The 14,694-nt window shown below is 39.7% G+C and overlaps 1 long non-coding RNA gene across 1 annotated transcript in view; it reads right to left on the bottom strand.

The window, feature by feature from the left end:
• Positions 1-14,277, bottom strand: part of LOC123507568 — a 76,125-nt gene extending 61,848 nt beyond the window's left edge. The window contains exon 1 of the long non-coding RNA XR_006675687.1: positions 14,247-14,277. This is a non-coding gene — a long non-coding RNA (uncharacterized LOC123507568). The remainder of the gene's footprint in view (positions 1-14,246) is intronic.
• Between the last annotated feature and the right edge of the window lie 417 nt (positions 14,278-14,694).

The raw sequence follows: 14,694 nt of genomic DNA, 5'->3' as shown, positions 1-14,694 counted from the left end.
AAGAAAAAAATCCAACAAAAACAAACCAGCAAAACATCAAATCCAAATAAAAACGAAGAAAAAAAGAAGAAAACTCACACAAACTAAACAACACTCAACATCAACCCAAAAGACAATAGAAGACAACAGACAAGACAAACAGAAGGTCAAGCAGAGTACCTTTACCAGCGCACAGAATTCAGTATCTCATTAGCCCAAAATTCGAGACGGATTTATTCTTCTCATCGTCATCAAAGCTCATCATCTCATTCATCAGACACTCACACCTGACGGCAGCGGAAGTAGTTATAGAGATACCACGGGACACGGGGCTTGTTAATATTCCACGGAGGGTCCAGGGGAAGGAGAGAGAGAGAGAGAGAGAGAGAGAGAGAGAGAGAGAGAGAGAGAGAGAGAGAGAGAGAGAGAGAGAGAGAGAGAGAGAGAGAGAGAGAGAGAGAGAGAGAGTGTGTGTGTGTGTGTGTGTATAGAAAGAGCTCAGTTTGTGTCGCCTTTCTAGCAAACATATATCACTTCTAACTCTTCGTCTTCTTAACACTTTAATTTTCAAACCAAACTACACCAATACTGCTTTGTGTCCATCTTCCTGTCCTGGCTAAGCTGCGGCACCACTCCTGGACAACTCATCACCAATAAACACTCACCGGCCTTAGTATTTCCACAGCCACGGCCACACAAACACCAGTCCGTACGAGACACAGGCAAATATTCTGAAACACTTCCTCGCCGCACCTCCACTGTTTTTAAAGGGTTCTAGTTGAAGTTACGGGTTTTTAAGGGTGTTTCTGTATATCTAGTGACATGTTAACAGGTTTTCTGCATCATCGACAAGACAAATACTCTTTAGAAATCGGCTAATCGTCTCTGTGGTCTTTGAAAATGGTAGCGGTGAGAGAGAGAGAAGCGTTTCTGAATATAGCACACGCTATACTTATCCATCAAACAACAAGCATCACTACTTTTGCCACACTCACGCCACATGTAAGACAGGTATTTGTGACTTTACGCTTCTTGATGCCAGGGTAAAAAGTTAATCAATATATGTTTACAAAAAAGTCGTTTATTTCATACCTAAAGGTCTTCATGTATTGTTCTTTTTCTTTTTTTTTATGTAGGAGAAAAGGTCAGCCAAGAGCAAAAAAATATTAAAAAAATGTCCACTTGAGTGCTGGTTCTCTGCAGGAAAGAAAAGCGTTAGCCAAAATTAGGGAGCAAATGTCTTGATACCTCGTCCGTGGCTTAGTGGTGAAGGACATTGCAGTGACTTGTTGAGTGAAAGAAAATAAATGATTACATGCTTCTCTAACTACTTCACTGTCCTGCCTTCCTTCTCCCACCGCCTGCTCTGTCCTTCCCTGCCACTAAACGCCACTTACGTATGGTTGAATAAACTCAGCCACCCTTTGTCCACAGTAAATGGGAAAACAATATAGATTCAGTAAGATTTCAAGAGTGAGATGAGGTTATGGGACACTGCTGGCGCTGCTCCCTCAACCAGAGTATTGGAGAGGAAGTAAGGGACGCTACAGTGAAGGAGAGAAGGGCAGTAAGAAAGGAAGAAGACAAGTGAAGGTAAGGTTAATTTCATACTGCATATTTATAGTAATTTGAATCAGGATGTGGTGTGTGTGTGTGTGTGTGTGTGTGTGTGTGTGTGTGTGTGTGTGTGTGTGTGTGTGTGTGTGTGTGTGTGTGTGTGTGTGTGTGTGTGTGTGTGTGTGTGTGTGTGTGTGTGTGTGTGTGTGTGTGACGTATAATACCACAAAAAACTAAATGAATATACTAGATAAATTAAATCGCATTTCTACTATTTCCTTTCCTGCCTCACTATCTTAAACACTCACACACAAACCAGCCCTATTTATTACTTATTTATTACTCAGTTTTTCTACATGCCACACCGTCAATAAATAAACCTTCAGGTAAACACACACAGGTGAAACTTGGAGGGGATACGAGTAATTACAGGAAAATATAGAGGAGACTTGAAACATAAACATTACTGGAAGACCATGGGCTGAAATGGGCACACACACACACACACACACACACACACACACACACACACACACACACACACACACACACACGAGTCTCATGGCCATTACAACACAGATAAACATATATAAATAATTTTTTTTTTTTGCATTTATCATATTTTCTTTGCATATTTGCTCATACAATGATTAGTAGTAGTAGTAGTAGTAGTAGTAGTAGTAGTAGTAGTAGTAGTAGTAGTAGTAGTAGTAGTAGTAGTAGTAGTAGTTGTTGTTGTTGTTGTTGTTGTTGTTGTTGTTGTTGTTGTTGTTGTTGTATTAGTACTAATCAGAAAATGCTACTACTACTACTACTACTACTACTACTACTACTACTACTACTACTACTACGCTTTCTCCGTTAGGTTCAAATTCCACACCAAAAATTTACAACAATCTTAAAAGCAACTTGTTCATTTTCACTCATTAAACTTTAGTCTTTATATGCAATTAAGATCGAAAAAAAAAAGAGAGAGAGAGAGAGAGAGAGAGAGAGAGAGAGAGAGAGAGAGAGAGAGAGAGAGAGAGAGAGAGAGAGAGAGAGAGAGAGAGAGGGCATTATCATTCACATAGAGCAAAACTCCCACAGCTGCGTAGCGAAGACCAACAGACGAACCGGTTTGAGGAGGAGGAGGAGGAGGAGGAGGAGGAGGAGGAGGAGGAGGAGGAGAAGGAGGAATAATAAAGGGAGGAAATGAAGGTACTAGGGAAACAAAACAAAGATAACGCGAAGGATAAAGAGAGGAAATGAGGGTGATAAAATTAACACGAAGAGGAAAAAGCAAGGAAGGAAAAGAAGAAAAGGAAAAGAAAGGAAGAAAAGAAAGAAAAATGCAAACAAAGAAATGAAAAGAGAAAACATACAATAACAAAGAGGTGCAATTAAGAAGAAAGAAAGAAAGCAGAGTAGAAAGTAGAAAGCAAGAGAGAGAGAGAGAGAGAGAGAGAGAGAGAGAGAGAGAGAGAGAGAGAGAGAGAGAGAGAGAGAGAGAGAGAGAGAGAGAGAGAGAGAGAGAGAGAGAGAGAGAGAGAGAGTAAAATAAAAACGAAACAATGAAAATACGAGAGAAAGAGAGAAACAAAAACAGAAAATAAACAGAATGACACAATAGAAGTAAAAATAAAAATAAAATGAAAAAAAAAGCTTAGGAAAGTTACAAAAACAGAAAAGAAAAAGGAAAGAAGAAAAACATGAGTAAAGAAGAAGAGGAAACAATGATAAACGTAAAAACAAAGCAAAGTAACGAAAACTGACAGAAATTAAGTCATAAATTTAGCGTTTTGTGAGCATTAGAGGAACGTAAAGAGGAGAAAAGAGGAAAGGAAGAAGAGATGAAGGAGGAACCAAAACAAATATGGAGAGAAGAGAATGTAGATAAAAAAAAAAGATAAAACTGAGACTCTGAAGTAATAAGCATCATGAGACGAGGAGGAGGAGGAGGAGGAGGAGGAGGAGGAGGAGGAGGAGGAGGAGGAGGAGGAGGAGGAGGAGGAGGAGGAGGAGGAGGAGGAGCATTCATTCCTCTCACGTTCTTTCAAGGGAGCGCCATGTGGTGGACTGAGGGAACGAGAAACCCCCTGCTGACACTACTACTACTACTACTACTACTACTACTACTACTACCACAACCACCACTGCTACAACTACTCTTCCCGCACCACAATAGTTAATACTGCTTTTGCTACTGCTGACATCACCACCATCACCTCGACCACCACCATCACCACCGCCACGAGAAGGTAAAAAGGGCCAGGCAGGTCATCAATGCAAATCTGTCCTCTTTATGTTAATTTAGCGGTCGTCCCTCAGGAGAAGATACCAGAGTCGTGCCAGTCCCTCTTCCTTCACTTCCTCTCATTACCTAATAAGTGACGACGAGGGGAGCGTAGGAGAAAAAGAAGAGTAAACAGAAGAGTAAGAATGAGTAAAAGGAACAGAGAACAAGTGAACAGTAGAAGCGTAAGAATGAAGAGACCAAAACAAAAGAGGGAATCAAGTATCAAACTCTTCAATACTGGGACACATTTTTACCTCGAGATTACTGTACGATTAGACCACTTTTATCGACATTAGGAAGGGTCTATGGAAGGCAGAAAATTAATGGCCACAGTTTTCACTATTTCAATCCCCACATAAGTTCTGAAGGTGTATAAAATCATCAAATAGTAAGGAGAATGAATGTGGAAGAGCGTCATGGTACCCAATGGGATAATTACTCATATGAAAATGTATTAGAGATAATGAATAGTGAATGTAAAGTTAGAAAGGAACAGGAAAACAATAACAAACACCAGCAAAAAGATAATTGTACACCACTGCACCAAACAAACAGAAAGAGGGAGAGAAAAAAAAAGAAGGATAATTGCATAACATATTTTGCATAGAAATTCCACATACATAAATACATACATACATACATACATAAATATACATAAACAATTATCTTTTTTTCTCTCTCTACTTAAGAAAACACTACAATCATCACGTGTCTGTGTGTGTGTGTGTGTGTGTGTGTGTGTGTGTGTGTGTGTGTGTGTGTGTGTGTGTGTGTGTAAGTGTGTAAGTGTGTCGCCTCCTACAGCCTTACTCCCTACCTCTCACCTCCCCAGAGCCCCAACCACTCCCTCTTCTCCCCACCATTTCCCCTCTCCTTATCCCACCCGATCCCCTCCAGTCACCCTTACCTCACCCAACCCTCTCCTCCTTACCCCCTCACCTCACCTTACCTTACCCTACCTTGTCTACAGGGCGCAGGTTATCAACAAAACAAGAACGGCGACCTTTCAAGTGATGCAATTAATCCTCGCTCTCTCGTTAATTACAATCATTAGCGCCTTGTTCTGTGGGAAGGGAGGACGCCATGTCTTGCCGCCATCACCACCACCACCACCACCATCGCTAGCACTGTGTATCTGAACCAGTTTTTCTTTTTTTTCATCAGTTTCCGGGCATCCCTCGGCGCGTGGCTTAATGAGGGATAAGGCAGCTCTGTAGACTCAAGTTCCCTGTAGCCTGTAGCCTTGTGGTAATGGAAGCTGGTGGTGGTGGTGGTGGTTTGAAAAGATCGTCTGTTAATCTAATCTTCCTAACTTTTCTATTTTCTTTATTTCCGAGTCTTAAATTTCCTCAAGCGTTCTGGTGGCGATGGTGGTGGTAAGAAAAGGACCATTAAAAGATCAGATTAGTTTTCAGATGTTCCAAAATACTCGAAAATATTAACAAGTACAACAAAATACTATAAAATCCTTCTAAATGACCTCTAAGTGTTTACGAATACCCCAAATCATTACCAGATAACCCAAAACACTTTTAAGTCACTTTAATACATCAGAGGACAGCAATTTCACCCTGAATCTGCATGGGAGATAAATAAATAACCTACATATCACACTATATTCGGAACAACTCCACTGAAACGGTCAATTAATAGGTTAAGTTAGTTCTAAGATGTTCCTAAGTACAGGAAACTATTCATGAGTACCATAACATACTCTAAGTAACCTCTCAGTGTTTACGAGCACCTATAAGCATTTCCAGATAACCTAAAATAATTATGTCACTTTAATGAATCGCAGGACAGCAATTTCTCACTCGATCTGCGTGGGAAGTAAATAAAGTAACCTACAGTACATATTACACTATATCTGGAACCACTCCATTGAAAAGGTCAATTAATAGGTTAGGTTAGTTTTCATATGTTCCTAAGTATTCGAAACTATTAACCCCTTCAGTACTGGGACACAATTTTTACTTTGAGGTTTGTGTACGATTAGACCATTTTTTTTACATTAGGAAGGATCTATCGAGGTAAGAAGATTAATAGCCATAGTGTTCACCATTTAAATCCCACACATGAGTTTCTGAAGCTGTATAAAATCACCAAATAGTACGCAGAATGAATATGGAAACGCGTCATGGTACTGAAGGGTTAATAAGTACACTAACATGCTTTAGAAACCTATTAAGGAACCACCAAGTCTTTACAAGAACCGAAAATGCATTCCTAGATAACCTAAAACGATTCTAAGTCACTTTAATGTATCACAGGACAGCAATTTCTCCCTCGGTCTGCGTGGAAAGTAAATAAAATAACCTACAGTACATTCTACACTCTATCTGGAACCACTCTACTGAAAATCTGAGCCTGCGGGAAACTGACGGGGAGATATGTCAAGACGCGACAACCCGACACCACGATACCGGAACTGTTCGCGTGGGTGAAGCTGTAGGAGGGTAAAGGTGAGGGTTGCGAGGGTTGTGATGGGCGTGGGTTGTGTTGGTGGTGCACAGGCGCGACACAGCGTGAGAAGTGATTGGTTACTGAGATGTGTTGTCTGTGTCACGTGTCAATGGAATAATAACAGTGATTCATTTTTGTCTTTATCATTCCATCTTTTTTTTATGATTTTTGTTTTGTCTTGGTCAGTGGCCCTACATAAAATAGCAACAGCACTAACACTAACAACAACAACAGCAATAACAAGAACAATAACAACAATAGCAATAACAATAATAACAACAATATTGATAATAATAATAATAATAATAGTAATAATAATAATAATAATAATAATAATAATAATAATAATAATAATAATAATAATAATAATAATAATGTTGGCAACAACAACATTATCACAATGTTACATTTCTGAAGCTTACCTGCCAATATAATGATTAAAGCATTTACTGTTATCGTTACTGTTATTATTATTATTATTATTATTATTATTATTACTACTAGTACTACTACTACTACTACTACTACTACTACTACTACTACTACTACTACTACTACTACTATTATTATTATTATTATTATTATTATTATTATTATCATTACTGTTATGACTGTTGTTTTGTTGTCGTTAATACTGCAGTCGTTGTTAGTATTACTGCTATCACTACTACTACTACTACTACTACTACTACTACTGCTACTACTACATATTTTCGATCAGTGACATTTCACAATAAAAACAACAATAAATATGCTCCCTTTCAAAAATCATTCAAATTTTGCGTCCTTTTTCTTCTCGTATCTTCCGTAATTACCTTCTAATCCACACCTTCCTTCTATCGCCCCTTACCCGTCTCTCTCTCTCTCTCTCTCTCTCTCTCTCTCTCTCTCTCTCTCTCTCTCTCTCTCTCTCAACACTGAACACGCGAAGACGCCCAGAAAAATGCATTAAAAACCCCTCATTTATAATCTAAGAAATTCACTTGGAGCGGGGAGATAAGAGAGAGGGAGAGGGAGGCGGCGTGAAGGGTGAGGGACGTGTGAGGCTGAGCTAGTTAAGGAAAGCTCTAATTAAGCGGGAACCTGTTAGAAGGAGTCTCGTTTTGGTGCCTGTTTCTGGGGCCCTTCTCACGGCAGCCCCTTCCTCGCTGTAGGTGATGGTAAGTGCTGGTGTTCTGGTTCTATAGTCTGCCTACTCTAAAGTGGCTCCTGAGTTCCAAACTGTAGCTTATAATTGATTTAATGTGAATAATACTTGCTTTTCTGTTGATCAATACATTTATCAGGACAGCTTATGGTTTTCCTCAAGATCTGACAACCATGCATTCCTCCAGGGTTTTATTCTGACCGAGACCCAAGAGCCACTTCAAAGTAGGCAGACCATAGGAGTGAGTGGTGAGGTGTTCTTGTTTAGTTCTCTTTCTAGTAAGGGAGAGGAAGTAATGTGGTTTGTGGTGAAATGAACGTGGTTTTGTGGTTTATATGTGAGGTCGACATGAATGGTTCCTTTCCTAGTGAATATGAAGATGTACAGGGAACAGATTAACCCTCTTCAGTACTGGGACACATTTCTCCCTTTATTTTTGGGGAATGATGAGACAATTTTATTTGCATCAGGAAGGGTCTATGGAGGTCAAAAGATTAATGGCCAGAGTCTTTATTAATCTGATCCCACCATATATTTACGAAACTATAAAATTGCCAAATAGGAAGCAGAATGAATAGGAAAACGCGTCAAGGTACCATAGAGATTAACATTATCTTTTGAAATGGTGTAGTGTAAATGAAACTTCTCTTTGTGTTTTATGGTGACTGATGATTTTTCTCCCTCTTCTGGCGAGCAAATTTGATATAAACGATAATATTTGCATTAATCTCCTGTTTGTGGGAAATAAAAATCGTTCAAAATGAGGAGGAGAGCCAAGGATGAAAATAACTAAATGTGTGTGTTCTCTATAACAGGCAAAGACGTCAGAGCGTACACAATATGTCAATTTCCTCCTAGGTTATTTCTTTCCTATAATAAATATCTGTATAATTTATCTGTAGTAAAAGGTCGTTAATTTTCTACGTTAAAGCCTTCGCATACTCACACGACCCAATATTTCCTTTACTGTCTGCATTGCTCAACATAAAAGACTTCGATTTCCACAGATACACATTAGACGCACGCTAGATTCACTTTCCTCATTCAGTGTCACATAAATCTTACGTCCGCTTTGTTTCCCTTAGTTTTATTCTTATTTATTTGTTTGGTATGGGAGCATCAATGAGCAGCCGCCACGAGGAGCCAACGAGAGCGAGGCAGCAAACAGTGTGGAAGAGAGGCAAACATTCCACAACGCAGTAACTAAAGCAATAATTCTTCATTTACTCCTTTTTACTCCTCAAAACAAAAACTCCTCATTTTTTCCGTCTTTCTTCACCTTTTCTTCACTTTCTTCTCTTTTTTCTTCCATAAATGAAATGGAAATCTTAGTTTATTTTTCCCCTTATACAGAAAGAGACTCCATTTTCTTCACTTTCCTTCTCTAACAATGTCTTCTCTTTGTCTTCCGTAAATGAAATGAAAATCTTAGTTTACTTTCCTCCTTATATAGAAAGACTCCATTTTTATTTTCCTCGTCAGACAAATGTAACTTCCCTTAATTCCACCTTTCCTATAATAACGTGAGCTTTTTTTTTATTCTAACATGAACGGTTTTACTCCATCTTTTCCTTAAGCAACATGATTCTTCTCTTCTTGCTTCCTCTTCAAACATTAACTTTTCCTCCCACACCATATTTCTTTTTCAAACAAGAACTTTCTTCAGATACTAAGAACTTTTCCTTTTACTCTTCATCCTCCAATTCACAAATATCAACTCTTCCTTTTCTACATTAAAACTCAGTATTTCTTCTCAAAATACAAAGATCCTCCAAGTTCTTTCACAAATATCAATAACTTTTCCTCTTACTCTTCCTTTTCTACATTAAAACTCAGTATTTCTTCTCAAAATACAAAAACTTTTCCTCTTACTCTTCCTTTTCTACATTAAAACTCAGTATTTCTTCTCAAAATACAAAAACTTTTCCTCTTACTCCTCCTTCCCTCAAACAGCAAAAAATCCTTCTACTCCTCCTCCTCAAACAAGAGCGAAGCGCCGTCCAGAAAGGGAAGCTCAGTAGGCGAGATGGGCAAGTTCCCCCCAGCGGCCGCCAGCGAGGCAGGCCAGCACGCGGGCACTGGATAATAGACGTAGGGTCAGGCCGTCGCCACCACTCTATAATTTGGCAGGAATTCGGGTACTGTACGCTGTGATCAGATAAAATCATCCTGCCGCTGCGGTTCGTTCTATTCGGACATATAAAGAATTAAACCTCACATAAACAACACACTGGAGCATTTTCCGACTCTACATTACATCACGTCATCAGTTTCAAGGAGCATTTTTCCTTCCTCGCCTCCCTCAGTTCCAGGTCACCTCAGCCACGTCTCAAGCCTTCCATGTCTAAGCGGACGATGTTATTAGGACACCCCCCATCTCCCCTCCCTTGCCCTCCCTTCCTCCGGGGCCTAATGTTCCATGCTCCGCGGCAGTGTTGAGTGTTGAGGGCTCCACACGCACTACTTCTCATGGCGCTGCTCCAGGGCGAGGCGGTGGTGCGGTCAGGGCGGTAGAGGAGACCATCACTTTCCCACGTAGATATAAGTGGCACTTTTTGTGATGTGTGGCGTGCGGGACGAGTTGTGAGATCATACGTTATGCAAAATAAGGGAAAAATGGCGCTTTATCTACACTGATTTCTGTTATCAATTAGCCGCGATAAGGTAAGAAGGAAATAACCTTGACTCACAGTAATCAGTGTTTCTCAGCCAACGAGAGGAGAGAAAAGCTACGCAAAATATAAGCCTTGAAAAATACACCTTCCTGGCGCCCGGAACCCGAAAAAGGCACGAGGACACAAGAAAATGTAAGATAACTTCAAGCACTATGCAATTTCATCCTTCCTCCGCCATTCTGCACACACAAAACAGGGATGAAAAAGCTACACGAATTACCACAACAAAACAACCGAGTCCTCTCGCAACAAAACACAGAGAGACAAAGACACACAACCCAATGACCTCAATTTGTCCGTGCTTTCAATCTCCCAAGACTCTTCCTTGTATCAGCACAGAGATAAGAAAAGTAAAACACGAAGAAAACGAAGAAAGCCACAAGCAAAATGACTCTCCTTTCTTTACACAACCAGAAACGAAAATAAGGAATAAATACAACGTTTCCATATTTGCAACTTTATCGTTCATATATAAAGAAGACAACGAAGACTGCAATAACTACCTGCCTTACCATCCAACGCCTGACACACACTGTAATACAAACTGCAACTTAAAACCACCGCATAATCTGGACTTTCCCACACTGGTAATCCTCCACGACCCTTCCCAACACCAAGCTTGAAGCACAACGCAGCCACCTCATCCGTCACTAAAACCAACACAAAGACAACACCTGTGATACAAAATAATCAGATCCTCAATTTTTCCCACATTTCTAACCTTCCCCCTCTCCTTCCTACCAACAGAAAACTGCACACAAAACAAAATTCCATGTTCTTAATACCTAAACACAGCGAGAAAGACAAAAAATACATTAAGGATTATATATTTAACCTTGCCTTCTTCTTGCGGACATAAAAAAAATAAGACACAACAAAACCGACCTTCTTATTCCGTAAACACAAAAAAATAGGTGAAAAATAATTGACGAAAGCATCAAATTAATAACTTTCACACAGTATCCAAACATTTCCTTAACACCAAACGGCAAAATAACCAAACATTTCCACAGTTTTACCCCCTTCAGTGCTAGGACGCATTTTTACTAGTTTTGGGTGTAATTAGACGATTTTATTTACATTAGGAAATATTTATGGAGGTCAGAAGATTAATGGTCAGAGTCTTCATTAGTTAAACCCCACATAGGTTACTGAAGCTGTATAAAATCACTAAATACTAAGCAGAAAGAATATGAAAACGCGTCATAGCACTGAAGACCTTAACTTTCCTAGACACGTGTAGGCGCTGAGAGGAAGACACAAAGCACAAAGCAGTCACACCATAGCAACCTTCACGTGTCTCCACCCTGAGCCACGACGCAGTCAGAACCCAGAATTCGAGAGCCACACTGAGCTGTCCCGTTCTTGAGTAGCTTCCCTGGCTGACTACAGTGTATGATAATGGAACATGCGTTAGTGTCTGCCTTGATTATAGTCACTGGCGCTCTACGAGACTCACACAACAAGTATCTGATGGGGAAGAGGGGGAAATGAAGGCCTTGTCCGCACAATCAGAGTAGCAGCGGGAGTAAGAGGAAGCAAAGAATACAAGAACAAGAGCAAGAGAGAGGAAGGGGAGGAATAAGAAGTATGGATCTCTATTGTCTGTCTGCTTCATTGTATTTATCCCTGTTTTTTTTTCTTCTTTCGCTAATAGTTGTGGTGAGAGAGAGAGAGAGAGAGAGAGAGAGAGAGAGAGAGAGAGAGAGAGAGAGAGAGAGAGAGAGAGAGAGAGAGAGAGAGAGAGAGAGAGAGAGAGAGAGAGAGAGAGAGAGAGAGAGAGAGAGAGAGAGAGAGAGAATGTGACCTATCTAAAATAAGTGGAACAAAAAATTACCAACGAACTAACAAGAATAAACCAGATTACTTGTCCATTTTTTAGATCCCACCACAACACACTAACTCCCTCTGACTGAAACACGACAGAAACACTGAAACAAAACACTAGAGAACAAAAACACCTGAAATAATCACCTGAATTAAGAACACCTGTCGGTCTCTCCCTATCCCTCCCTCCTTCCCTCCCTCTCTTAATTCACGATCTATTTTCCATCATGAGTCACAGTAAGTTACGTTCAAACCTCCCTTCACTCAGTAGTAACTTACAATGGCCCTTATCCCTCATACCAAAGTGTCTATTATCTGCATCCCTAACTTGCATGGGTCCCTCACTCCTAGCCAGCCTTCCCCTCCATCACTACCTGCCTCATATCGGTTCTAGTTTAATGTCCAGCCCTTCCTTATGCACTGGGCACGATGAGACTCCCTTCCTTGCTCATCTTCATAAATATCGAGCATTGATGGCTGCAAAAAGGTACTTGATGCTTACTCACTGCTTCGGTTTTGCTCTATGTCTGTCTGTCTGTCTGGCTATCTGTGTGTGTGTCTGTCTCTTTCTATGTCTCTCTGTCTCTCTCTGAATTATTAGTACAATTTATATCGCAATACTGACAAATGTAATACAAACATAAATTAACTACAAAAACTTGCTAGTAAAACACAGAAATATGAAGAAACACTTAAAAACACGAAGTAACAATATCAATAACCTAAGAAACACCTAACCAAACCAAACAAACTAAAAATAACATCAAATGAACCACAAACAACCCCCCACAAAAAATAAACAAATAGATATATAAATAAATAATGACAAAAACAAGCAATGACCTTGAACTGTCACAACCCGGCGCCTCCCAAGCCTCACCTTCACCTCACACGAACACGGGGCGAGAGAAAACCCCCACAAGGCCTTAACGCAAATCAAGGTGGGAAGCAAAGCGAAGTGTCCCGGAGCACCTGCCTGACAGCCCACAGGTATTGGCGGATCGGAATAGAGTTTTGGTCAGGTATGGAATTTCCTTTCGTGGGGACGGTAAGTGGCGACTGCTGACCACCACCACCACATGAAAAAAGGCCAATTGTATCCCTCAAGCAAGTATTGATGCGTTCCCAGGGTGAGAGTCTGCCCTCACTGTTGTGGCGGTGGTGGACAGTGGCTGGGGTTTGAAGGCGCAGTGTTTTTGTTTCCTTGGATGGGATGACTGATGGAGATAACTAGGTGTGTTTTGTGTAGAAATTGCCACGTCTAGACTTCTTATTGCTTTCCTTTCTTACCCTCTTAAGTTCCTAAGTCCTTTATCTTTATTTATATTTCCAAGAAGAAAATGCTACCGAGGTATAAAATTAGTAAAGATCGTTTCTCTGGTTTAGTTGTTGAAGTTTCCTTAAATACAATTGACACTCTTCACTCCTGCTAAGGTGGACAGTGGCTGGAAACTGGAGGCTGTCTTTTTAATTTCTAGGGTGAGAATGACTGATGGAGATAACTAGGTGTGTTTGGTATCGAAATTGCCACTTCTAGACCTAATGGCGTACTGTTGCTTATTTTTTTACGCCTTTGTGTTCCTTTGCTCTTTATCTTTACTCATATATTCAAGTTATTTCCACGAAGAAAATACTAATGAGGTATAAAATGAATAAAGATCGTTTCTCTGGCTTAATTATTGAAGTTTCCTTAAATATAATTGATACTTTCCACTCCCTGCTATGGCTGACAGTGGCTGAGGACTGGAGGCTGTGTGCTTTTGCTTTCTTAAGTAGGAATGACTGATGGAGATGAAGAGAGTATGTTTTGTATGGAAATTGCATCGTCTAGACCTAATGGCTTCTTAATGCTTTCTTTTCTTATGCTTTTTGTGTTCCTATATTCTTTATCTCATATATTCAAGTTATTCCCAAGATGAAAATGCTACAGAAGTATAAAAATGAGTAAATATATTTCTCTGGCTTAGTTGTGGATCTGAAGGTTTCTTGTTGGTATGAATGGTGTTTGATTGCCTCACTTTTTGATGTCTGATGTGGGATTACCGTGAGATTAACGGGAAATACTGGAAACATTGAAGCTGTAAAGAAATTCCTTGACACCAAATATTTACATCCAGACAAAGAATAATAATAGAAAAAGAAAATGAAAAGTAGAAAAACAAGAAGGCAAGCATAAAACAAAACAGAAAAAGGAAGAAAGAAAAGGAAGAATGATAAAGATATAAAAAATGGAAGAAAGAAAAAAATAATAGAAAAGGATATAAGAACAAAAGAAAGAGAAAGAAAATAAGAAAACAAAAACAATCAACGTAACACTCACAAGTTGAACCACCAGCGGAGCATCACACAACCTAAAATAAAACGAGAGAAAAACATATTATAAAAATTCAATCAGAGTTATCTAAGAGCAGAACCAAGAACACTCCAGGTAGCCATTGTGAGTCTATGATAAGCAATACTGTCTGATCTACCGTGAGACAAGACGTAGCATGTAAGTGACTGGAAGCTTCTGATGGAGAGAGAGAGACTAATATTAACCCTTCAGTACTGAGACGGATTCTTACCATGATTTTTGGCTATGATTAAACGATTTTATTTACATTAGAAAGGGTCTATGGGGGTGAAAAAAATGAATGGCCAAAGTCTTTACTATTTTAATCTCCACATAAGTTTCTGATACTATATAAAATCGCCTAACCCATTCAGTACCATGACGCGTTTCTATATTCATTCTGGTTACTATTTGTTGATTTTATGCAGCTTCAAAA

This window comes from Portunus trituberculatus, chromosome 22 (genome assembly GCF_017591435.1).
Source record: "Portunus trituberculatus isolate SZX2019 chromosome 22, ASM1759143v1, whole genome shotgun sequence".
NCBI lineage: Eukaryota > Metazoa > Arthropoda > Malacostraca > Decapoda > Portunidae > Portunus > Portunus trituberculatus.
The sequence above is the reverse complement of the archived record's forward strand: the minus strand, read 5'-3'. Positions and strand labels throughout refer to the sequence as shown.